Here is a 23,303-nt window from a genome sequence, read left to right as displayed (position 1 = left end):
AGCGAGTCCGTGTATACCCGGACCATGAGTCTGGCCCTCACTAGTCCCCACCTCCTCTGTCCTCCTATCCCAGAGGCCTCCCTCAACCTCGAATCCCCCTCCTTCTGCATCACAGCCAATCAGATCCCCATGACCCCAAGACCCAGGAGACCAGACTCCTGCTCTGGCCCCCACAGCCGGCCTCAACCCCATGCCCCCAGTGCTCTCTGGCCCTTCAGAGACCTCGACTCCCTCCCGGGCTCCGCACCTTTGCCGTCGCCTGCCTGGAACACCGTTCCCCGCCACCCCCTCCGCTTAGAGCAGGTGGCCAAGTCAGTCCTTCTAGGTTCCTAGCCCCCGGGGGGGCCTCGTGCCGTGCTGGAAGAATCCATCAAGAGTCCCCTGTGCCCTTTGGAGGTGGGGCCCCCAGCACACCCTCCGCCGACGCGGGGCCTTCCGCAGACAGCGGCAAGCCACCTCCTGCCTGGAGAGCCCCCTGGGTCTCTGGCCTGAGGACAGCTGACAGCTCCTTAATAAAAGCGGCCACGACGCGCCTGAGTGACACCGCGCCAGGCCGAGAGGCGGCGGCTTGCTTCAAAGCCTCATTTTTCTCCTTCCTGTTAGGCACCGAAACAATTTACATAAAGAGCCCCACATGTGTCTGTGACAAAGATTCAGTTCTGCTCACGACGGGCTCGTGTCTCCCCGGTCCTCTCCCTCCCCTCCTGCAGCACCTTGGCCCACTTCCTCAGGAGTAGGGGTCTCGGGGACCACCTCGTGCCTGGGTCACCCACACTCGTGCCAGGGGAGGCTGGAGCCAACAATGACCGTGCCATCTCTTTAATAAACAGAATGAAACGAAAACCCACCAACCCCTCAGGGCTTGGCGGTGGGGCCGCTGCGCCGACCGGCCTGGTCTGAGGATCTCAGCAGAGCCTTGTTCTGGTCTCAGACGGGTAGAGGGGTTTGGGCAGACGGAGGGCCGCACACAGTGGCTTCACGCGCACCGGTAAGTTCACGTGTGACACCCCCACCTCCCCGCCACTGAGCAGGTCACCCGTCCAGCCCCGCAGATCAGGCCAAGAAGCCACGTCCTCCCAGCGCCGAGGCCCAAGCGTGGAGCCCTCGGCCGCCTCTGCTCGGCTGTCCTGAATGCTGAGGCAAAGTCCCCAGACGGTCTCATCTCCCTATGGCCGAAGCCTAAAACCCCACTGTTCTCCTGGTTTCATCTTGGGCAAAGAAGGACCCTCTCTTGGCTCCTCTATTAAGAATTGTCACGCCAAGAAGTAACAGGGCAAGTCTCACCACCCCGTGAGCAAATGACCCGCGCCCCCGGGTCCTATGCAGCCCGGAGCAGGGAGTGGAGGGAGGCCCCGTGAGCCAGGCTCCCTCTGCGGACTCGCTGGATGGCCTCAGGCTTCCTGCGTGTCGGGTGGGCGAGGAGGCAGCTCTGGGTGACTTGGGGGTGCGGGTGCGCCTCACAGACGTGGCTGACAGGGTGAGCTTTAAAACACGATACGGTTCTTCTCGCCTGAGTACTAGAATGTGCGGTCGCCGCCCGACTCCCACAGTGAGGACCTGCAGGCTATCGCTGGGGCAGAGCCTGCGGCCCCACGTGCCTTTTTCTACCGGATTTTAGGAGGTACCGACTTTTTTTTTCCCATTTAAAGACTGTGTTTCTTAGATTGCAGGAAGAGAGAGAAAGACGGCAGGGTGAGGGGCAGAAGTGGACGGGGAAGCAGGCTCCCCGCTGAGCTGGGAGCCCGATGCGGGGCTCGATCCCAGGACCCTGAGATCATGACCTGAGCCGAAGGCAGAGGCTTTAACCCACGGAGCCACCCAGGCGCCCCTATGTGATTTCCGTCTTACGTTCACGATACAGAAGGTCCAGCGCCGTGGACGATAAGGCTGTACCGGGGATGTTTCTGGATTCTGCGGTTGAGGGGCCCAGGGATCTGGCCCGACCTTTGCCCATCTCCTGGTTTGGTTCACTCTCTTGGGGTCTCCCCAGTGCTCCTGGGGGCCACTTTAAGTACCACGAGACCCTGATAATTCCACTTCCAGGTGCACAGCGAATGCTATATAGGGGCACCAAACCATGCATTCTAGAATGTTCGCAGCAGGTTTACTCCTAAGATCCTCAAACCGTAAACTACCCAAACGGTTGCCAAAGGCAGAAGCTCACAGTGGAAGACTACACAGCCGTGGGACAAGACACGCACAACACGGGCAGAACCGCCGGCTGGGTGAGAGAGGTCGGGCCGCGGACACTGCCGTGGATGAAATCTGCCGACGGACGCACCCCGGGGCGGCCGATGCCTGGCGGGGGCACTGGGACTTGGTCGGGGCTGGTACTGCCTTTATCGTTGCTGTGAGGGCTGGTTATGTGTGCGTGCGATCAGCCGGTAGCAATTCGGCGGCTGTTCCTTTGTGCCCTTCTCTGCGTGCGCGTCAATCAAGGGCTCAAAACTAAAACAGAAGAGACTCCAGTCTCCTTTCCTCAGTGGCCCCCGAGGCTCCTCACTTGGCTTGGGGTGAAGGACAGAACCCGCCTTGTTCTGTGCGGTCAACATCGGCACAACACCAAATACTTCCTGGTCTTCTCGGCCACAGGGGGCAAGTGCGTCCCCTCCCCCGCAAGAAGTCAGGACGCGGGGGACACGTTGGTCAACGGAACTCAAGTGACAGTGACAAGCACTGCTTTGGGGGGCCGCACAAGCCCATATGGCTCTGCCTCGCTCCCTCCGTGACACGCAAGTGTTCCAGAAGGCTGCTGGGCCGTCTGCGTGGATCCCTCGGTGACAGCCGTGAGCGGTCCCTCCGCTGTCTGGTCCCAGACACGGCGCCAACGAGGAATGCAGCCTGCTGGAAGGCGCCGATCTTTCGGGGATGTTCGTCCTGCGGCACAACCAGTCCATCCTGCCCAGTACACCGGGCGTTCAAGGCTCTCTGCGGCCGGTTCCCCGCCAACCTCTCCGGCTTTGTGAATCAGAAATATCCCGGCTGTGAGCCCGCGGGGACTTCGGTTGTACAAACGCCCTGGGTTTGGTTTTTTTTTTTTTTTTTCTGTTTGTTTGTGTCTTTTTTCAGGGCCTGTGTCTTTGGCACTCGCCGGCATCCCTCCCCTGCCCTGCCTCCCAGGCAGACTGGCCACGTGGCGGCTCCCTCCCGGATCCGTGGCCCGTCTTGCTGCTGCGAGCGGCTCCTCGAAGGCAGGCGCGGAGTCAGTGAGCCATCATTATTCCCACGAGAACAAGCAAGGAGGGGCGTGAAGACACACAGGCGCGACCTCCAGCTCCTCAGGAGGGACCTCAAAGGCAGCTCCCCCGTAAGTGAGGCATCACAAAGCCGGGAGGCTGGGAGCCTGGTGGGTTGCTAGGCCCCCTCCCAGCGATGGCCACGCTCCTGGGCCAGCTCCGGCAGCTCCCACGGCTGGTCTTACTCCTCTCCTCCCCACTCACGTTTCCACGGAGCACCACCCCTGGCTGGGGCCTCCTGCTGGCTGGGGAAAGTTGGGGGTGCAAAGAAGGAACTGGGGGCCCCCAGGGAGGGGAAGAGCGCTGCCGATTAACCTATTTTAGAGGATACAGACTGGCACCCCAGGGAAAGTACGTTTCTTTCCCGAAAGGCCTCTGAGGCCGTGTGGCAAGGGATCCCAGCGTCGGCACAGGCCTCAGGTTCCCAACTTCAAACGCTGCCAGGGGGCCTCCCAGAGCCGCGGGGTTTCAGAGCGGCCCACCATTGGGCAGCGCTGGGGGAACCCTGGCTGTGTCTTGCTCCCGCCTGGTGACAGGAGAGGGCCGAATGGGACCCCGTGGACAGGAGTCTGGGATGTCAGGAAGCCAGTCGGCCACGGAAGCAAAGTCCTCCTGGACCCCCGTGTCCCTAGGGCTCTTAATCCCACTGAACTGTCTCCACCTGCTCCGCCCACGAGTCCCAAATGCCCAGCCAGTCACAGCAAGGAGGGCTCCAAGCGAGCACCTGTCCGCCTCTCCATTGCCCCAGGGCAGCTTGGAAGCTCAGAGAAGGTGGGCGACTTGCTCAAAATCACACAGGAGAGCGAGTATGGTGGGCTTTCCTGCCTTGGTAGAGGGTGGGGGGCGCTCCCTGGCTGCTGGGGGTGTAGAACTTCCCCTCGGATCAGACTGAGCCCCTTGGCTCAGCCTGCACTGTTCTACGGGACGCCACTCCTCTCCAGCCACTGGCTCCCACTGGCTCCCTGTGCACATGAGGCCCTGACCTCCAAGCCTTTGCACACACATCCTTCCCTCTGCCTGGGACCCCATATCTTCTCTGCTCAAAAGCCGCCTCTTCCTGGAAGCCCTCCCTGACTGCCCACCTAGGGGAGCCCTCCACCCCCACAGCTCTTACCACTCTCTGAAATCACCTTGTGTATTTGGTGACTCACTTTCGGTCCACCTGCCCCAAGGACGGTAAGTCCCATGAGGCAGGACCGGGTCCATCTTGCCAGGGCACACAGGAAGCACATCCGGAAAGGACTCTGGGTGCTGGGACTCCCAGTCCTGAGCCAGGCACAGGGCCCCGGGGCTGCAAGTGAGGCCCGTGGCTACTCCCAGGGTCCGGGACATCCTGACATTCAGGAATTCCTGGCTTGGCCCGCAGGCCCTTGGGCACTGGCAGTCCTCCCTCCCCTCCCCCTGCACCTGCTGGCCCACCTCCTGAGCCCACTCTGCCTCCCCTGCCCTTCCTTGCTCCTCAGACTCGGCCGTCTTTCTCCCAGCCCTGCCCCCACCCCGCTCAGACCCCTGGTACTCAGGAGACAGTGTTCCTGCTTCACTGGCCTGGCATTCGGGGATGACCTCCAGCCACCTTCCCAACTCCCAAACCTCATGCCCCAGCAACTCAGAGCTCCCTGCACCTGGCCGCTCTTTCCTGTCCCCCAACTTCGGGCCCACGGGACACGATCCTGGGGTATGCCTCCCCCTCCTTGTCTGCCTGGCACAAAGCTAGCGGGCCTCCTTACCTCTGCCCAAGATCACCGACTCTCGGCTCTCGCTGTGGCTTTCCAACAGACATCTTCCCGGTCTCCCTCCCTGACCCCGGGCACCACCCACTGTCACATCGGTCACTCGCCCGTCGGAACATGCCGCTTTTGGTTCCCTCCCCGTGGCCCCTGTGCCGGGCACAGAGTAGGGGCTCAGAGAAAACCAAGCGCGCGTGCTGGAGGATGGATGGTGCCACGTGACTCCAGAGGTAGAAGCTGGTCGTGTGCCAGGGCCTGGAGGGACCGGTGAGGGCATCTGCCACCCCCACTGCCCGGGGCAACCGTAGAAACAACCATAGCCTTCGCGAGCTGGCTAGGCCCTGTGACGAGGCCATTCGCACACGGATGTCCTCTCCCAACCCTCAAGACCACATGGGTGTTGTCACGATCCTCAGTGCAGAGAGAAGGACGCCAAGCACAGAGAGGGTGAAGAACTAGCCCAAGGTTACACAGGCAGGAAGTGGGGAGCTAGGACTTGAACCCACGACTCCAAAACACATGCTGTTTCACTGCCGTGGGCCACCGCCATTCGAGCACGCAGTTCTAGGACGCTCCAGGGGCCCTGGGGACGGGGCCATCTGTCAGGGCTCCTTCCTGGGCTCCTCTTGCCATCTGCCTACAGCCATACCTTGTGGCCGAACCACTTCTCCCATAAGTCAGTCCCCAAATTCTGGAAGGTGAGGGCTTCTCCCTAGAGCCTTTCTCAGTGTGGTCTTGGGCGGCTGGGGACAGGCAGGGTGGACGGTGCCACCATTTGACAGCTGAGGAAACCAAGGCTCAGAGAGGTTAAGGGATCTGCCCCTGGCCACACAGCTAGGTTCCAGCTCCAGCTCTGAGAAGCTGTATGGCTTCTGGGTGGGGGCTCTGGGAGTGGGCACTGGCCGCAGGGGGCCCTCTCCAAGGCAGGGAAAGCTGGGACCAGGGCACCAACCGAGCTGCCATCAACCCCCAGCATCCAGAAGCTCCCAAAAGGCCAAGGGGGTATTGGACTGAGCCAAACTTTTGGGTATAGTCTGCGTGACTTTGGCCTTGATGCCAAGCCTCCTCTGCGTCTCTGGTTCCTAAAGCTTCTCTCAGGGTCGCTGGGCCCTCACTGTCTACCTCTCGGTCACCTGAGTGTTGAACATACACCCATGTGTCCTGGGCACTTGGGACACTCTCCCCAAACCTGACAGCACTGTGGGGCAGAACCTGTCAAGGTCGCCAGGCCTGCCCACACAGGGTTCTGGCCAGGAGGGACGGGCCCTTAGCAAGTGTCTGTTAGATGAGCGAATGGACCATTATGCATGTCCTTCCCTTCTGTAATGTTCCACGGGCCGCCTCCTCCAGGAAGCCCTCCCTGAACCCCCTACCCCCTCTACCCCAAGGAAGCACAGACCTCACCCCCAGACTCCATTTAACTCCAGAGCTAAACTGGCGCATCCCCATGGGCTCCACCCAGCTCCTGTTCCCTCACCTTTGGGGATGGAGTGCTCACTTCTTTCTAGAATTATTCACTCGGCTCCTACTGGGCGCTAGCCTCTGCACTGGGCGCTGGGTGCAACCGCAGAACAGCCGAGGCTCCTGCCCCCGAAACAAGCACTGGACATTCTAGGTCAGCTGGGTCCCCTCCGGGTGGCTCAGCTCTTGGCAAACTTCACCCGTGGATATGCGAGGACACGGGGAACTATTCCCAATGCATTAAGTGAGAAAAGCAGGTCACCACAGGGACGTAGCGAGAATATGATGCCACTCTGTCTCAAACAAATCTGTAACTGCTTGCTTCTGGAGCAACGGGGCCCAAAATGGGACCCGGCCACTGCAGGTGGTAAAGGTCCCAGGGGAGCCTTATTTTCCTGCGCCCCTTGTCTATTTGCTGAATTTTCCACAACGAACGTATATTATCCGTCACTAGGGGGGAGCTCTGCCAATCAACACCTCCTCTTGGCTGGGCTAAAGTCTGCGTCCCCGTTTGTGTCCTGCTTTCTGGAGCAGCACGGAGCAAGGGAGAGAACTCCTTGCAGGAAGCGGTCTGTAGTTTCCCCCGGCCCCCACCCAGGGGCTTGTCCGTCTCCAGGCAATCCCCAGTCCCTCACCTGGGCCCTGGCCAGCCCCAGGGCCTCACACCCTGTCCATGCTTTGCTTCCCTCATGGAATCTGTACTGATCTGCCCCCCAACTGTGATGACAAGTTCCCCATGGCAGAGCCCACAAGACCCAATGTGGGGCTGAGCATACAGTAGGTGCCTCATAACAGCTTGCGCAGAATGGCATCTGCTTCATGCCTGGCAAGTGGTCTCACCTCTCCAGGATGGCTAATGGCAGCAGCTGGTAGCGGTTCACCTACCCCAACATCCCTAAACTGGAACCAGAGAGAGGCCATCTATGGCTCCTCTGTAGGCCCCAACCTGACTTGGCTCCTCTGTAGGCCCCAACCTGACTTTGCTCCTCCCCAGTCTAAAATCTTCCATAGTTCCCCTGAAATAACCACTCCACTTCGGAGCTTTGCATCCAAGGTCTTGTACCCTCTGGCCCCTGGTCCCTCCCCCAGGTCCTCTCCTCCACCCAAACACTGCGGCCTATAATCCACTTGCCAAGGGATCCACTTCATGCCCCCGGGCCTTTGCATATGTTAGTCCCTCTATCCACAACAGGCCAACCCACCCCTATTCACCCTTCAGAACCCTGTCCAGGGGCCGACTCCTGTGAAGAGCCCTTCCTGATCCCTTACCCTCCCCCAGATCTGGTGAATCGCCCCTCCTGCTCCTGCGCTCCAAACACACATTGATTATCGCACTCAATGCAATTAGGGGTTGACAAGTCTGTCTCCTACCAAACCGGATGCAACAGGGACTGGGCCTTTTGTCTTTGTTTTAAATCCCCGGTGCCCAGATACCGCCTGCAGACAAACAGGCACTCAGGAGCGTCGAGCTGACAGGTGGGTGAGTCGGTAAACAAATCTGCACGGCCCTTTACAGTTTACGAAGCCTTTTCCCGTCCTCCATCTCACTGGGCTCCTCTCATCAGGGCAGCAGGGAGGGGAAGGCTCCCGGAGACTTTGAAGGGCCTTAGGGGCCCCTCCTCTCCGCCTGGGCAGGAGCTGAGGTTTGCCAGGTACCTCCCACAGGGCTCCCCAAGAACAGCCCGGACCCCCTTTCAGCAGGAAGCCAACAGTTGCCCCTGCCGAGGGCCCTCCTGCCCACCCCCCACCCCCCGCCTCGGGGGAGCCGCCAGCAGGTGCCCAGGTGGCGGCCGGCTGGGCAGAGGCTGGGGTGAGGCCGCCATCCATCCCCCCCCACCCGGAGCTGTGGGATGCGGCGGGGCTGGAGCTCAGCTCCACCAGCGAGGCTTGGTAACAGTTGCTATGTAAAACGCTCGGAGGGGGAATTTACTGTCAGCGTTAATAATAGATGAAGGTTTCAGAATTTTTGATGCCTTACGTTCTAAGCCGTTTGATTTATAATGTCTCTGGAAAGGGAGAGATGAGGGTGGGGGGCGAGGGAGGAGGCCCAGAGGCGTGAGCGGGAGGTTGGGTCCCCCTCCCTGCCCCCTCCCCACCCCGACCCCTGCCGCCACCACCTTTGACGGACCGGGAGGGAAACTGAGGCCCGAGGGGAGAAGCCACGGAGCCACGTGATCTGGATGCCCGTGGCTGCCCGGAGTCCAACGGGAGGAGAAACGAAGTCCGGGCCCCTCCCGCCCCCCCGGGGTTGTTTTGATGGATTACTGCTTCTCCTTTTAGCGGAGCAGGTGTGTCTGAAGTAGTCTCCGGAAACGGCACTGATGGGCGCCTGTGGCGGGGGCTGTGTGGGGCTGATTACAGGCGCGAGGAAGGCAAAATGCAAGTCCCAACTTCCCTTCTGCTTCCCTGCAAGTGGCGGCTGTTGAGTTGGGGGAAGACATCCTCCCTGGGAGAGCAGGCGGCGCGGCTGGGCAGGAAGCAGGGCTGTTTGTCTGTCCTGGCTCCTGAGAGCCAGAGGGGCTGGAGGGGGAAGGGGGGGGAGCAAGGGCGTTGGGGGGGGGGGGTCGGGGCTGTCCTGGATGCAGGAGGGCCCGGCCCCGCAGTGGCCGCCGGATCCCCCGTATACACGCCTGGACACACCCCTGAGCGTGGGCTTGGGCCACCCCCACGTGTGGCAAGGCCGCTCCCCAGCTGAGGTGACCCCAAGCCGAGCTGGTTTTAGAGAGGGCGCCTTCCCTTTGGGCTTTCCCACCAAGCCTTTGCTCACGCTGCTCTTTTCATCTGGAATTCTCTCCTACCTCCTCCAACCCTCCTTGGCCTCTTACCCCAGGCTAGGAACTCTTCCCTGACTCAGCAGCCGGATGGACTCTCTCCTCCCTAGATCCCCAAGACCCTGGTCTTTGGGCCACAGAAACTGGGCCTGGGGGTCCCGACACCCAGATGACACCCCCCTCACACGACAGCTTGGTCCCCAAAAGTCACGTCATCTCCCACTTACAAACGTGGATGTGTCTGGGCTCAGCGTCCTCCTGCCTCATTCCTTGGGCCCTGAACGCGTCCAGGAGCCCGCCCTGACCACCACTCCAAGCAGACGGGAGAACCCTGGCCTTCCCTGGCCTCCATTTCCCCCTGCAGGGATCCGCTGCCCTGCGTTCAGCACAGGCCTGGCGCGGAGCCACAAGCAGCCACCGGGCTGTAGGAGGAGAGTGACACCCTATCCCTCACAGACCCCCTCTGGGGACAGCACATGAGGGTCCACAAACTTTGCAGAGCTGTGGTCACGCTGTTAACAACAGTGACCAGAACCCCGTTCTTGCCGGCTAAGCCCCTCGTCCCAGAGAGAGGCCTGCTCTGACCGCCTCTACGGCGGTCCTCTCCTCCTGGCCCCCAGCGCAGTCCCTGCTTCATCACTGGCTCACCTGCTTTTTTCAGGGTCCTCCATTCACACATTCGCTTCACAGATAAGGGTTTTGTGTGCGCTGACCACCGCTGTGCCCTTACTTAGCACCTGGAACAGTCTGGCACAAAGCAGGTGCTCGCCAATGCGTGTAGGAAGGGAGGGATGAACACGGCCTCTCTGTGTGCGTGGGGCCCTTCCTGAGCCCTCCCAGAAACCAGGCCCGGCCTGAGGGCATAGGGCTCGGCTGCGGGGTGCAAGGTCATGGGTACAGTCACAGCTTGCCCCACCAGCACTTCTCCATCCCCTCATTCATTCACTCATGCTGCACCCCCTGACCCTGGGCTCCCCCCAACACCAGTCCTGCACTGGGCTCTTAAATGTCCCAGGCTCCAGAATGCCCTTAAGTGGGGACGCTGGAGCTCCCATCCCAAGGGGCTAGGACACACAGGCCTACCCGAAGGCTCTTAAATAATCACCCACAGCCCCAGCGGAAGTGGCCTGGGCCCCCCTTGCCCTCCAGAGCGGGAGGGATTCACGCAAGCACTGGGGGGCATGGAGGGCTCTCCCGGGATGACACGGCAGGTGAGTGCCGTGCCCCAAGGTAGAGGCTTCCCCTGGGAGGTAAGGAGGCCTCCTGGGAGGTGTGCTTTGCCAGATGCCACCCCCGGCCCACTCCTCCAGGAAGTCAGCCCCTGCGGGAACCGGGCTGTCACTCACTCACCAAGTACTCTAAGGCCCTCCTCTGAGCCAGGCCCTGTGGGGCCCATACTGGGGACACGGAGGAATCGGACATGGTGTCCAGCTGGTGGGCACCGCAAGAGACATACTGAGAGGCATGAGAGGCTGGGGGGGGGCAGGTCTGCGGAGTGCCAGGTGCGGGGTTAGGAGTTGGGCTTGGTTCAGAGAGCCACGAAGTGACTCAGTCTTACCTATGAGTGAAAGGCTCAGGGAAGGCATGGCTAGGCCCAGACTAGGAGGGACGAGCAGGGAAGAGGAGACGGGGTGGGCGGAGTGTGTGTGCCCCCTGCCTGATGGTGACTGAGACTGCTGCCTGGGGAGGGGGCCTGAAGCCATCATGGATCCCTGACATCTTTAGTGCCCAGAGGGCAGGGAACCCTGAAGAGGCTATGTGCAGCCTGTGGGTGGGGAGAGTCTCAGGGTCTCCAGTAGAGAAAGGACCCGTTGTGGAGAGCTCAGCTTCAGGGTCTGGCAGCCTCTGGCCTCCCCGAGCCTCCCTGTCTGGGCTCTGCTGCGCTCCGGCAGGCTGAGCTGGGATGGGAGGTCACCAAGGGTGGCCGCCGGGACCTTGGCAAACAGGAAATGCCAACTCACCCTTCGGGTCGGCTCCAGAGCCCGAAGCTCCCCTGGGCCTGTCTAACCTCAGGCCTGAGCCTCTCCTTCCTGCTCCAGCTCCTCCCACCCCGGGCCTCCCAGCGTGGCTGCCCTCGCCGGCCTCCCGTGCCAGGCCTTCTCCTCCGGTGGTCCAGAAGCCAAGCTGCTAGGAGCCTTGAGCCCGCATCAGCAGCCACTCAACACACGTTGCTTCAGCAAAGCTGCGTCTTACAGCGTGTGCCAGGCCTGGGGCCACGGCTCTAGGCGGAGCGCTGGGTGCCGGCAGGCTGCTGGGGAGACGGCGCACAAACACGCCTGCCAAGCTCGGGCGGCAGCACCGTGACACTGTGACAGGAAAGCCCGGGCTGGGGGAGCCCAGAGGAGGCCTCTCGTCAGTCCAAAGGTCAGGGAAGGCTTCCAGAAGGCTGGCAGCAGGGTCTGTGGTGCAGTCGGGCATGGCCGGAGGGACTGCCCCTCCCCCTCCCTGGCCTCCTTTCTGGCCCACTCCAGAGCTTTTGCCCATCAAGTCTAGATCTTCTCTGTCCCCAGTGACCACCTACCTCAGAGCCTCAGTTTTCCTGATGTAAAGAATGGACCCCATGAGTCATCCACGTCGACCGGGTAAAGATGTAAATATTGACATAATACGTGCTCCCTCCCTACTATTCTCCCCACTCCGCTGAGACCCAGGCCTAGCTGCCCTGACCACTTTCCTATCCCAAGTGAAGCCTGTGGGCAGCTTCCAACCCCTGCCCAGTAAAAGCCCAGGATTCTAGAAGCACCAGGAACCAAGCATTAGTGCGGGAGGGCTGCTGGGTCATTGGTTGCAACTTTAATAATGGAGTTTATGGAAGGTCTCCTAGTCAGCAATAACGTGCGTAATTTCTGTAACTTCATCGGTGCCGCCAACCCGAGCTGTCCTGGGAGGCAGGCGGGCAAGTGAAGATGAGGGTTAGGGCATGCTATATGATGCCTTTGTACAAAACAGAGAAAGACACCCCAGGTGCCAGTCTGCACAGCTCAGCTGGATTTCTGCCAGGAACGCTTGTGCAATGTACAACCCATACAACTGTGCCCTTTGGCCCTAGGTTCAGGTGAGTGTCAGCATGGAGGCCGTTCCCCAAACAGGTCACTCTTGCTTTTCAGACCACTCAAGCCAGGTGTGAGAACTTCCTGAAACAAAATGCAAAGTGTGTGTGTATGTGGGTGCACAGGCACCCTTTATCTGAAGACAATACAGAACTGTTTTTTTTTCCAATTCTCAAAGGGTTCAGAGTTCGAGGAGTCTAGACTTGAATCTGGGACCAGGGTCTGGGATAAAGAGTGGTAGACGGGTCTCGCTAGAGCCTGGGAAGGGGTTTGAACGTGTTCAGAATCACAAACATTTGTCATTCCATTTCTCAAAAATTGGACTCAAGATTCTATTTTTTTTTTAAAGGATTTCATCCTTTTTGGGGGGGGGTTGCTGAGGAAGAGGAGTGGAGGGAGAAAGAGAATCTTAAGCAGGCTCCACACCCAGGTCAGAGCCCGACTCTGAGATCACGACCGGAGCTGAAATCAAGAGTCAGACGCTTAACTGACTGAGTCACCCAGGCGCCCCTGGACTTAAGATTCTGAGCAGCAAAACCACACAGGCTTGGAAAAGAGATGATTCCTGGGTCCCACCCCTTAAGATCTGTAAATGAACTTGCCCCTGACACAAACTCTGAAGTTGATGAAGCTCTGATTTAATGCTCTTCTCGTTGGCTCTGCTGTAGGCTGGAATTTTTTTTTTTTGGTGTTGGTGGGAGATAACGTATTTACCCCAAAGTCCATCAAAACCCCACAAAGGATATCCATGGATGACCGTGTAACTGATTTCATGACTTCAGCTCCCTTTTCGTTGTCGGAGTGCTTTGGGGGTAGAGCTGGGAGGTTTCATCCAGTCCACCGCCTCCAGCCAGGGAAGGGCACAGGGAGTGTTCCACAAAGGAGACGCCAGATATCGGGGCCTCCCAGCAGCCTGCGGCCGGTGTGCTGGGCAGCCCTCACCAGCTCATTTCTGTTTCTCGCCTGCCTCCCAGGGCCAGCCCCAGGCTCCCCATCTGGCCAACACAGTGCGCCATTCACCAGGGGCACAGAGCAAACCGGGCTCCTCGGGCCTGGGGTCCAGCCAGACACTCACCCCACGGCCTGGCCTTGGACACAAGCTCTTCTGTGTCTGCAAGTGAAGGAGCATCTGTCTCCCTTTCTCCCAAGTCCCGGCATCCAGCACGCGGCCTGCCAAGGCGGCCTTCGGGGCAGCCTGATGCCCGCATTCGTTCAACAGTGCAAACTGAGCGCCTACTGTGTGCCCGGCCGCAGGCAGCCCCACCCCCACCCACGGCGCCGTCCGGTGCGCGGATCCGGTACAGCCGCAAGGGAGACGAGCTGCTGAGCAGAGCAGGGCAGCTGGTCTACAGGGAAGCTTCCCGAGGAGGAGTGAGGGTCGGGCCAGAACAGGCCAGCGCGCAAGATGACGACCGGCCCCGGCCAGGTCGGCCCCGGCCACGTCGGCCGGGGAGACCACCGGGTGCCGGCCCACTCGGGCCTCTCGTTCTCAGACTCCGGGGCCAGAGAGAACTACAAGAGGCAGAGGCGCGGGCACGAGGCGCCCTTTGTCGGGGCCGCCATCATGGCGCGCTCACCCCCAAACCGAGCTCCCAGCGCCGCCGCTCCGGAAGCCCCGCCCTTCCCAGCAGCGCGCGCCCGCGCCGGCCGCTTCGTCACGGGCCGCGCACGCCTCGCCCGGTGCCCCGCCCACACGCCTCGGCCCCGCCCACTTCCGGGCCGGGCGGGGCTCCTGGGGCCGCCCCGCCCCCCAGCCGCGCGACGTCTCCGGGGGACCGCGGCCCGGGTGCGGGGCTGCGGCTCGCGCGAACACAAAAGGCAGGAAACACAGGGCGTCGCAGGCCTGTCACCATGACTGCCTGCGCCCTCGCGCCGCCCCGCGCCCTGCCGTGGGACCGGCCCTGCGACGCCCAGAGCCGGACGCTAGAGATGGGCAGGTCGCTGGGCCGCCCCGCCACGTGGCCGCGACGCCCCGGGCCTGCAGCTTTCGTCTTTGAAACGGGGTCACCCTCGGCCCAGGGCTGCGCTCGCTCACTGATTTCACACTGTGCAGCGCCAACGGCGTTCAGCGGCGAGAGCGCCACCACGGAACTAGACAGGAAACAAAACCCGGGGGCACCCGACTGGCTCAGTCCGTGGAGCAGCCACTGCCTTGATCGTGGGTGGGGTGCTGGGGTCCAGCCCCACGCTGTGGTTCTGAGCGGCCTTGGGGTAGGAGTATACTGTGGGGAGGTGGGGAGAAGGAGGGAGCCAACAAGCAGAAACATAAGTAAGCGGAGTGAACAGGACATGAGAAGGTGACCATGTGCTTTGGAGAAAACACAGAGTAAGGGAGTGGGAATGTGAGGGAGATGGTTTGTAGTTTTAAACAGGATGATCCGGTAGGTCTCACTAAGAGGTGACATCGAGATACAACTAAAGGAGAGCAGAAGTCAGCTGCATGGCCGTCTGTGCTGAGAGCCCTGGAGTCAGAGCCAGAGCCAACAGCCAGTGCAAAGGCCCTGAGGCGTGATGCGCATGATGGAGAACAAGGAGGCCACAGTGTCCATAGCTGAGTGAACAAGGGGAGAAGGGAAGAGGCCCGAGGTGACAGCAAAAAGATCCAGGCCCCTTCAGGGCCGCAGCAGGTGCTCAGCCAACGCAATATTTGCTCCTTCTCCCTCCTCAGCTTCTTCCTTTCATGATGTCCTTTCCTCCTCCTTCTTCTTCCTCTCCTCCTCCCAGACTAGGAGACATTCCCTCTTCAGCACAGGCTGGAAGGACCTGGGTCACTGGTCTGGGCAACAAACCTGGCTCTAGGGGTGAAGGCGGAGACAGGAGCCAAGAAGGCAGACTCCCTCAGTCTTTGCACAAGCTGTCACCTCTGCCTGGAATGCCCTTCCCATCTCTCAGTCTGACAAACGATGGCCTTCGCCTTCAAGGGACAATCAAATGTCACCTCCTCCAGGAAGTCTGGGCTACCTGGCTTGGGAGGATGCCACTCCCCGAGCAGACCTGGTCACAGCACCGACCGGCCTCTACCTGCCGCTCTCCCACCAGGGGTATCTGTCCTTTCTCTGCACGGGGTGAGAGGCAGGGGACTGCTGCTAAGTGGCAGAAAGGCCAGCAGGAGAGCAACTGCCAGTCATAAGGGGCTGGGAGACAAAACACAGAGTGGACAGCCAATAGTTGGTGACCACGTTGTATGCCTTCTCGCTGTGTGGGAGGGCCAGCCCTGCCTTACCCCACCAGCCACAGTGGGGCCCGGCACAGGCCCGGAGCCGGGGAGGCAGTGAGGAACAGAAGCCCTCCAAAAATGGACAGCTGGGGGCGCCTGGGTGGCTCAGTGGTTTAAGCCTCTGCCTTCGGCTCGGGTCATGATCTCAGGGTCTGGGGTCAGGCCCCGCATCCGGCTCTCTGCTCAGTGAGGAGCCTGTTTCTCCCTCTCTCTCTGCCTGCCTCTCTGCCTACTTGTGACCTCTCTCTTTGTCAAATAAATAAATTAAATTAAATAAAAAAAATTCAAAAATGGACAGCTGAAATGATGGAAGAGAGCTGAGCCTTCAGAGAAATGTACCCCCACCCCATCCCAGGCAAGGGCAAAAACCTGCGCAGACCAGGGCAAGGGGAAGCCCGCAACTGCTGCTCAGTCTGCATACAGTTCCTTTCTTCTAGACACTGGCCTGCTTGCTTAAACACCTGCGCAGAGGCTTGGGAAGGAGAGTCTCCCCTGGACCCCGGTCTGTGTTTCTAGGAGAGACTTCAGACAGGCAGACTTGAAGGAAGCAGGGCAGGGTCCTGGAGTCAGCTCTGCCCCTTCACAGAACGGTGAGCCCCAGCCTCCTCATTTATGAACAAGGACAGTAACGCCCACCGGGCAGGGTTGTTATGCAAACGAGATGAGCCAATGCGAGAAAAGCACTTCCAACCGTGGGAAGGACTTGGTAAAGGCTGACGCTGGTGTTTAAAGAGACGGAGAGTAACCCTAATGGGAAGCTCCGGAGTCCACAAAACCGACAGCCACAGCTGGACTATGTTCCCCAGCCTCCCTTGCAACTGGGCAGGTCACATGACTTGAATTCTAGCCAATGGAATGTGAGTAGGAGTGATGCACCCATTCCGTGGTGGGGACGGTGGTGAGGTCACGGGGAAGACTAAGGCCTTTCACTCCATGGAGGAAACTGTCCACCAACCGGAAACTCTCGCTATCCTCACGCATGGAGAATAAACTTCTAGAAATATTAGGGTGTCTCTGTTACTGCAACTAGCCTTCTCCTAACTAGCGCAGGGAGCCACTTACCCATTTGCTCATCTACTCATTCAGTAAATATTTTTGAGGGCCCGTATGCCCCATATTGGGTGCTAGGGATACAGAGAGGGTAAGTCCTGACCTTGTGGAGCCTGCTCAGTGCGCAGAAGAATGCCGTCCTTAGTGACTACCAAGGGCAGTGGTGGTGGGGCATGGAGGCTTCCCGGAGATGGGATCCGAGAGAGAGAGGGAAGGGAGGACAGAGCTCCAGGTAGTGGTGAAGGTCCTGCGGGTGTGAGGGAACACGGGCCACTTCTGGAAGTGGAAGAGGAGGAGGAAAGATGAGCCTCAAACACCTGTCTGCATCGTGGCTCCCTTCTGAGCGTCAGTATTCTCATCTCTAAAATGGAGGCCACACTAACAATACTCTCACAGGGCATCTCTGTCACTGGCAAGGGGCCGCTGGGTGCTCGTGCATTCCAGATATTACCCAGAGCGGGCAGAAAGGCCTCTGCCTGATGCCTGGGGGCAGGGGAGGTCAGCTCAGAAGGTGAGCAGGGCTATCTCTGGGGCTCAGGAGGCAGGAGTGGGGAGGGAGAATTGCTGCTATTAAGGCTTCTGCCACGCGGGCTAAATATTAGGGCTAAATATTAGGGATCGTCTCCAGCCGAGAGAGCCATTAGGCAGCAGCGGAAGTGCTGACTCTCTGGGGAGGCGGGCAGGACCTTCCCTGGAGGCAGCTCAGCGAGCTGGTGCTAAGAGCGGGAACTCTCCACTGACGGGCAGATGCTGGCTGCCGTTCAACCTCTTTATGGACAGGGACAGTGGAGATGGGCACTGCACGATTTGCGGAGAGGTCCAGGAGGCCCCTGGGGGGCTGATGTGTTGGGCATTTCCCTGATGCTTGACGCCAGCCTGCCTGCTGTCACCAAAGGTCAGAAGCAGGAAAAGACATAGCAGATCTAGGAAGTATGCCAGTCACCAGGTACCTAAAAGGAGTCAGGCAGGCAAGGGTGCCCCTTGCAGTGGGAAGCTGCCCCAACTCACATACCTGCTGTGGCTCCCCAGCTCTCTGCGCCAGCATTCAAGGCTCTCCATGACTCAAGCGCCCCCTGCTCCCTCTAGCATTACGTGCCTTCGTGCCCCAGCAGCTCCCACTGCCCTGCTTTTGCCTTCGCTGTTTCTTCTGCCAGGGACGCCAGACTCTCCTCCCGTTCGCTAACATCTCTTCTCTCATCTTTTAAGAACCACTTGGAGTTCTAATCCTGGCTGAGTGAGTTGGCCAAGCAACCTCCCCTCTGATACTTAGCTTACTCATCGAGAACATGCGGAAGCTATTTCCTGCCTCACAGAGTTGTTGGTGCAAATGAAACACGACAACGTATGTGAAAAGCACCTAATGGCATGTGGCGCAAAGCAGTTATTTAAAAAGCAGACCGAAAAAAAAAAACCCAAACCCAAAAGCACTTAGCAATCGTACCTCCTCCAGGAAGGCTTCCCTGACCACACAGCCCGGTTTAGGGTAGGTACCTTCCCGTTGGTCCCTACCTTCCTGGGCAACCCGGGGCTTGACACCACACAGGACAGCCATGACCTATCTGGGCATCTGCCTATAGCCCTACTAGACTACGAATACCTTGAGGTCAGAGACGTTCCTGGTGGATGGCAGGCCACACAGTCAGTGTTGGATGAGAGGGTAAAGAAGGGGTGGATGGCACTGGGTGCCACTGGGTGCTAGGGATACAGCTGTGGGAGGGCCAGCCCTGCCTTACCCCACCAGCCACATGCCAGGTATCCCAAGAGCTAAAAACGTAAGCTTGATATACCCCCTGGGAGGTGAGAGGATAAAGTCTCAAGTGCCCTGGAACCCCAAGATTCTTAGCCTCTGTGCTCAGGACCAGCTTGCCAGGACAGTGCCCTCCAGTTCTGCCCACAGCAGTCCTGACCTCAGCCCAGGCTCCCATCTCCGTCCCAGGCTGCCACGAATGGCAGCTTCCAGGGATGGGGACAAGCCTACTCCTTCTCCCTCATCCTCTGCCAAGCCGTCGGTCAGCCAGTGGCCTAGTGCCAAGCAGCCAGCCTGAGCTCAGAGCCGGCTGGAGGGGGGTGATAAACCATCCCAGGTGGCCCCAGGGGCTCGGAGAGGCGAGGTGTGGGGGGTCTGTGAGCTGTCTCTATTTCTTCTAGAACCCTCAGGGGTACTGTGCATTTACCCAAACAAGGCCACAGTGACACAAATCTAGCAGTCCCCCCCGCTCTGGGCCAGAAGGCTGTCAGCTCCAGGCCCTGCTGGCTATCTCCCCCACCCAAAGCTCACACAGGCAGTTATGGATGTCTTTGATTAATAAGAAATGGGGGCAATGAATTAATCATTACGTAATCAATGCAGTTTGTTTGGCAGCCGTATCTTTCAAAAAACATGGCTTGTGTGTGTGAGAAATAATGAAGGGGTCCCTGGGCAAGCACATATGGCCTCTGGGGGAGGGTACAGTTGTTGCCCCAGGAGCCCCTGTCCTCGAGGGGAGGCGGCGACAGCATCGACGGTGGGGGAAGCACCCAAGTGCACCGAGGGACAGAGGGACAGAGGCGGGCGGGCGGGCCAGGTGGCAGCAGGTGGGTGCAAACCGGGCCGAGAACGGTGGTGCTGGGTTTCAAACCCTTCGGGCGGGGGTCCTGGGCTCAGCCACGTTCTCCACCCTCCCGGCCAGCGCCGGGGACAAGCCGGGCGGCGTCCCTGTCCCTGTCCCTGTCCTGGGGCGGCGGCCCGCCCGTCTCCGGGAGAAGCAGCAGCAGGTGTTTCCCGGGACCGGGAAGAGAACGTCGGTCCCAGACGGGCCGCGGCTGCACGGGGCCTCGGCCGCTCGGTCGTCACCCGCGCCCGGGACTGGGCACAGGGGCGTCCGCGCGGGTCGGGCAGGGCGGCGGAGGGCGCGTCGCGGGAAGGGGGGCGGGGCCGGAGGGTCAGGCGCGCCCCGAGCTGGGGGTCCCCGCGCCGCCCCGCCCCCACCCCGCCGCCGGGCCCGCCCCTCCGGCCACGTCCCGGCCACCGCGCGCGCCTCCGGGCCGACCCCTGCCCTCCCGCCTGCCCCGCCGGAGGGCGGCCGCGCTCCAACACGCACCGGGTCACTTCCCTGCCTCAGAGCCTGCGGCGGCTCCCGTGGCCTCCGGAAGGAAGTCGAGGCTCCGGCCCCGCGCCCCGCGCCGTCCCCAGCACACACGTCGCCAAGCGCCCACGGGTGGCTTCGCACGGAGGGGCCGAGCCAGGCCGTCCTGCCGGGAGCCCAAAGCCCGCGTGTCCCGGCCCCTCCCTCCCTCCCGCTCCCCCACCGACCCCCCACAGTGAGAGCCTTTGCGCACCCTCTTACCTCGTCCCCTTACAGCTCCCCTCAAAGGCTAATTGACCAGGGTCCAGTGTCCCCAGCAGGACCCAGAGCGCCCCTAAAGGCAGAGTCGCCCTGCATCCTCAGGGTCCCACACACAGTAGGCTCGCTATGAAGGTTTCCGAGTGTGTGCACAAATGCTCACGTGTGCACGCGCAAGCACACACACACACACACACACACCATCCAAAGGCGCACATTGGACAAGGAAAAGTACTGGCCTCCAAGGAACCTCTGCGCCGAGAAACTGACCAATTCATGTACTTCCAGACTTCCTTTTCTACTTAACGACCATCACGTTTGTCTTTTGCAATTAAAAAACTATTTGGAATGAAAACCACACCAAAGCCACCCCCGGGAAATCACCTGGTAAGGACCCGGTTCTGTACAGGGGCTCGCCTCCCTGGCTACCACCACTCATGGCCACCCTGGGTGTGCCAAGATGATCAGGCCGGGTTTACAGAACAGCCAACAGAGGCTCAGTGCCGGGAAGGTCACCCAGGGCAGGGGGGCTGGTATTTGAATCATGGGGAACCTGAAACTCACAATACTCCAGGCTGAAACTGGGTCCCCCCCAGACAAGGTGGCTATCGGTGAGAAAGGGGGTGATCCTGGCAGTCCCAATGGGACCCCAAAGTCAGCAGAGACACAAGCATCACCATTCACAAAGTCACTGGTGTCTGTAAGCAAAGTCTCTTCGCATTCACTGCATGCCAAGAACTGTGCAGGGAACACAAAGGTGACCTATGTCACTGCCCAAACCAGAATCTTCGGAAGCATCATCTCCTGCTGGTCCCCTCCCCATCCTGAGCCCATCAGCTCCCCCACTGCCCAGCTGCAAAAAGGACCAGGCCCTGGTCACCCTAAAAGATGTCCCTAATATTGCTATGCCTTGTATTGGTTCCCGGTCCAGGCTGGCATGCAGTGGTCCCCAAGGGGTTTATTAGAGTTCCAATTCCGGACCACCCCCAAGGAATGTGATCTGGCCAGGCCCAGGGAAGGTATGCTGGGCATGTCTGTGTGTCTCTTCCCAAGCACCCAGCCAGATGAGCCCCAGGATGCTCCCACGTCTGCTGGCTGAAGTACAGCACGCGGTGCCTGGGACACGGATGGGGGGCAGGGAGGGGCGGGGGAGGGCGCCTCCATGCCTCCACGCTGGGGTCAGCCCCAGAAAGGACGCTGTGTGTGAGATCTGCTTGCCAAGTGGCATAAATCAGTCTGACAGTGCCCAGGTGGGGCAGTGACGGGCTGCTGGGCGCCTGATGTTGTTGCTGGGGGGCGGGGAGAGGCTCCTCACCCCTCTGGAACCGTGGGGTCCCTGGTACACAGAAGGGGTACGAGAGGTGTTTGGGGCATGGAACCGAGTCCAGATTCGTCCCATATCGCAAAGGCTACCATTTATCACGTGCCCACCTGTGGTACGTATTCTGCCTACACAAGCTTGTTTAAAACTGGGACTGGAATGAAGGTTATTTGTAACAGCAAAAAAACGCTGTCCCCATGTCCACCCTGCAGAGACAGAGCACTTACGTGAGGCCCTACTGTGTACTTCCTGTGGCCCAGGCTGGGGACCGGGCCAGGGGAGGACTGACTACAGAACAGTGTGTGCGGAAGGGTCCCCCTGGAGGAAGTCCCAAAGTGGACCTAAGGCACAGAATTCCCGGGGAAAGGATCAAGAGCTAAAGGATGGGGCCCCTGCCTCTGACTCTGCGGACTCGGACATGGAGCTGTGGGGACCTGAAGTTCCAACTTGACACCCTTCTGTTTTGTCTTTAAAAAAAATTAAATAAACACATATTTTAAAAAAAGATTATTTTTGGCAAGTTTCCAGTCAATTCAGTGCCAGGGGTGGTCATGGGGGGTCGGGGGGGGGCGCTGAGGAGCTGCGAGTGGTACAGGGTTGGTAAGTTCTTCCAGACAGGTGACTTCAGACTCCGGAGAGGCAGATTCACGCGCGCACTCATGCGTTCACTCATTCGACAAAGATCCAACCCTCTGAGCATCCTGCCAGCTGCCCAGGCCTCAGTAATAAGAATTCATGCCTTCATTCATGCCACAAATATTAAGTGTCTGCTATGAGTCTTGGGGCTTGGTGGTGAGCCTGGAACCATGGCTGGAGGCCGGGCTGGGGGAGGACAGCCCACAGCACTGCCTGCCATCTGCCCCGGGGTCCCTGTACAGAGTCACTTCTGGCCACAGGAGCCCATCCCCTAGCCCCGAGCCGGCAGGCACCCAAGATGGGAATTACGGTCTCTACTAAGAGACACTGACACGAAGCTGGTTACTGCCTTTTCAGCAAACGTAATTCCTTTTTATTAGAAAATTAAAGGGTAGGACCAGCTTGCCAAAAGCCGAAAGAGCTGAAATGTGCCTTCCTAAGATATGCAGCGTCTGATAAAACGGATTTGCTTGTCTCTCTCCTTTTCCACCGTCATCTCCCCTTGGCCAGCCTCGCCTCCATTCACACCCCTTCTATTGGCACCGCAGCGATGGCCGTGAGCTTGGTGGAGGCCAGCAGGCCCAGCAGCCGGGGAAGGGATGTGGGGAGCGTGCCTTTGTTTCCCCGGCACAGGACAGGGACCGGTGCTCCATGCTGGGCTACTCCCCAGGTTTAAGCCTTTTTAGAATCACCTTGGGGATTCTCCAGCTTTCCTGAGCTATGAAGGCTGCCCATGGCCTCTGCTAAGCTGGGGATGTCAGGAGGGAAAGGCAGGAACAATAACGGCCCGGGCTCCCAAGAAACGAGCTCATCCATCTGGAGACCCAGGAGCACGCGGCTCCAGACGGAGCAGTGGAGGGAGGCGGGTTGGGCAGGGCGCCGAGGGGACCAGTCCCTCACTGCCCACACAAAAAGCAACTAACTATTCAAAACCACCCAGAGAGTTCTCTCTTATTGAAAAGTCCTTGATTCTTCCCCTTCTGCGGCAGAACTCGTGAACAAGGGCCCCATCTTATTAATGGGGTGACGGAGGGGCCCGGGAGGGAGGGTCCTCGCGTACGCAGGAAGGTGGCCGAGCCCGCCCCACGGAGCTGGATTTTCTTCCCACTAATCTCTCTGTTTCTTTTCCCCTTTCTCCTTTTTTTTTTTTTTTCCCCCTCTGCTTCCTGGCTTGGAGGGGACCTCAGAGGATGGTGGGGAACACGGGAGTGACACGTGTGAGTGCCTAAGGGTGTGTGTATGTGCGTGTGTGCGTGTGTATGTGAGAGCGCGTGTGCCTGTGTGTGTGTGTGTCCACGCATGCTGAATACTAAAATGACCACCAGGCTCTTGATGTTCTAGCGGGGTAGGGGTAGCTAGAAATCCAGTCTCAGGTCCGCCCCTGCCCTATCCTTAAGCCTATACCCACCCCCGCACCCTGGTCTTCCCCCCTCCCTATTCAAGGGCAAATCCCTTCCCTGCACTCCCTCCTTAAGTAACAAAAGGTGGAGATAAAGTTCCCTTTCACCTGC

The 23,303-nt window shown here is 59.8% G+C and overlaps 1 protein-coding gene across 3 annotated transcripts in view; it reads right to left on the bottom strand.

The window, feature by feature from the left end:
* The window catches only part of RAI1 (retinoic acid induced 1), a 113,803-nt gene that overhangs the window by 37,994 nt on the left and 52,506 nt on the right, over positions 1-23,303 (bottom strand). The gene's annotated exons all lie outside the window — the stretch shown is intronic.

This window comes from Meles meles, chromosome 18, assembly GCF_922984935.1.
Source record: "Meles meles chromosome 18, mMelMel3.1 paternal haplotype, whole genome shotgun sequence".
NCBI classification, from domain to species: domain Eukaryota; kingdom Metazoa; phylum Chordata; class Mammalia; order Carnivora; family Mustelidae; genus Meles; species Meles meles.
Note: the sequence above shows the minus strand (reverse complement) of the source record. Positions and strands in the feature narration are given on the sequence as shown.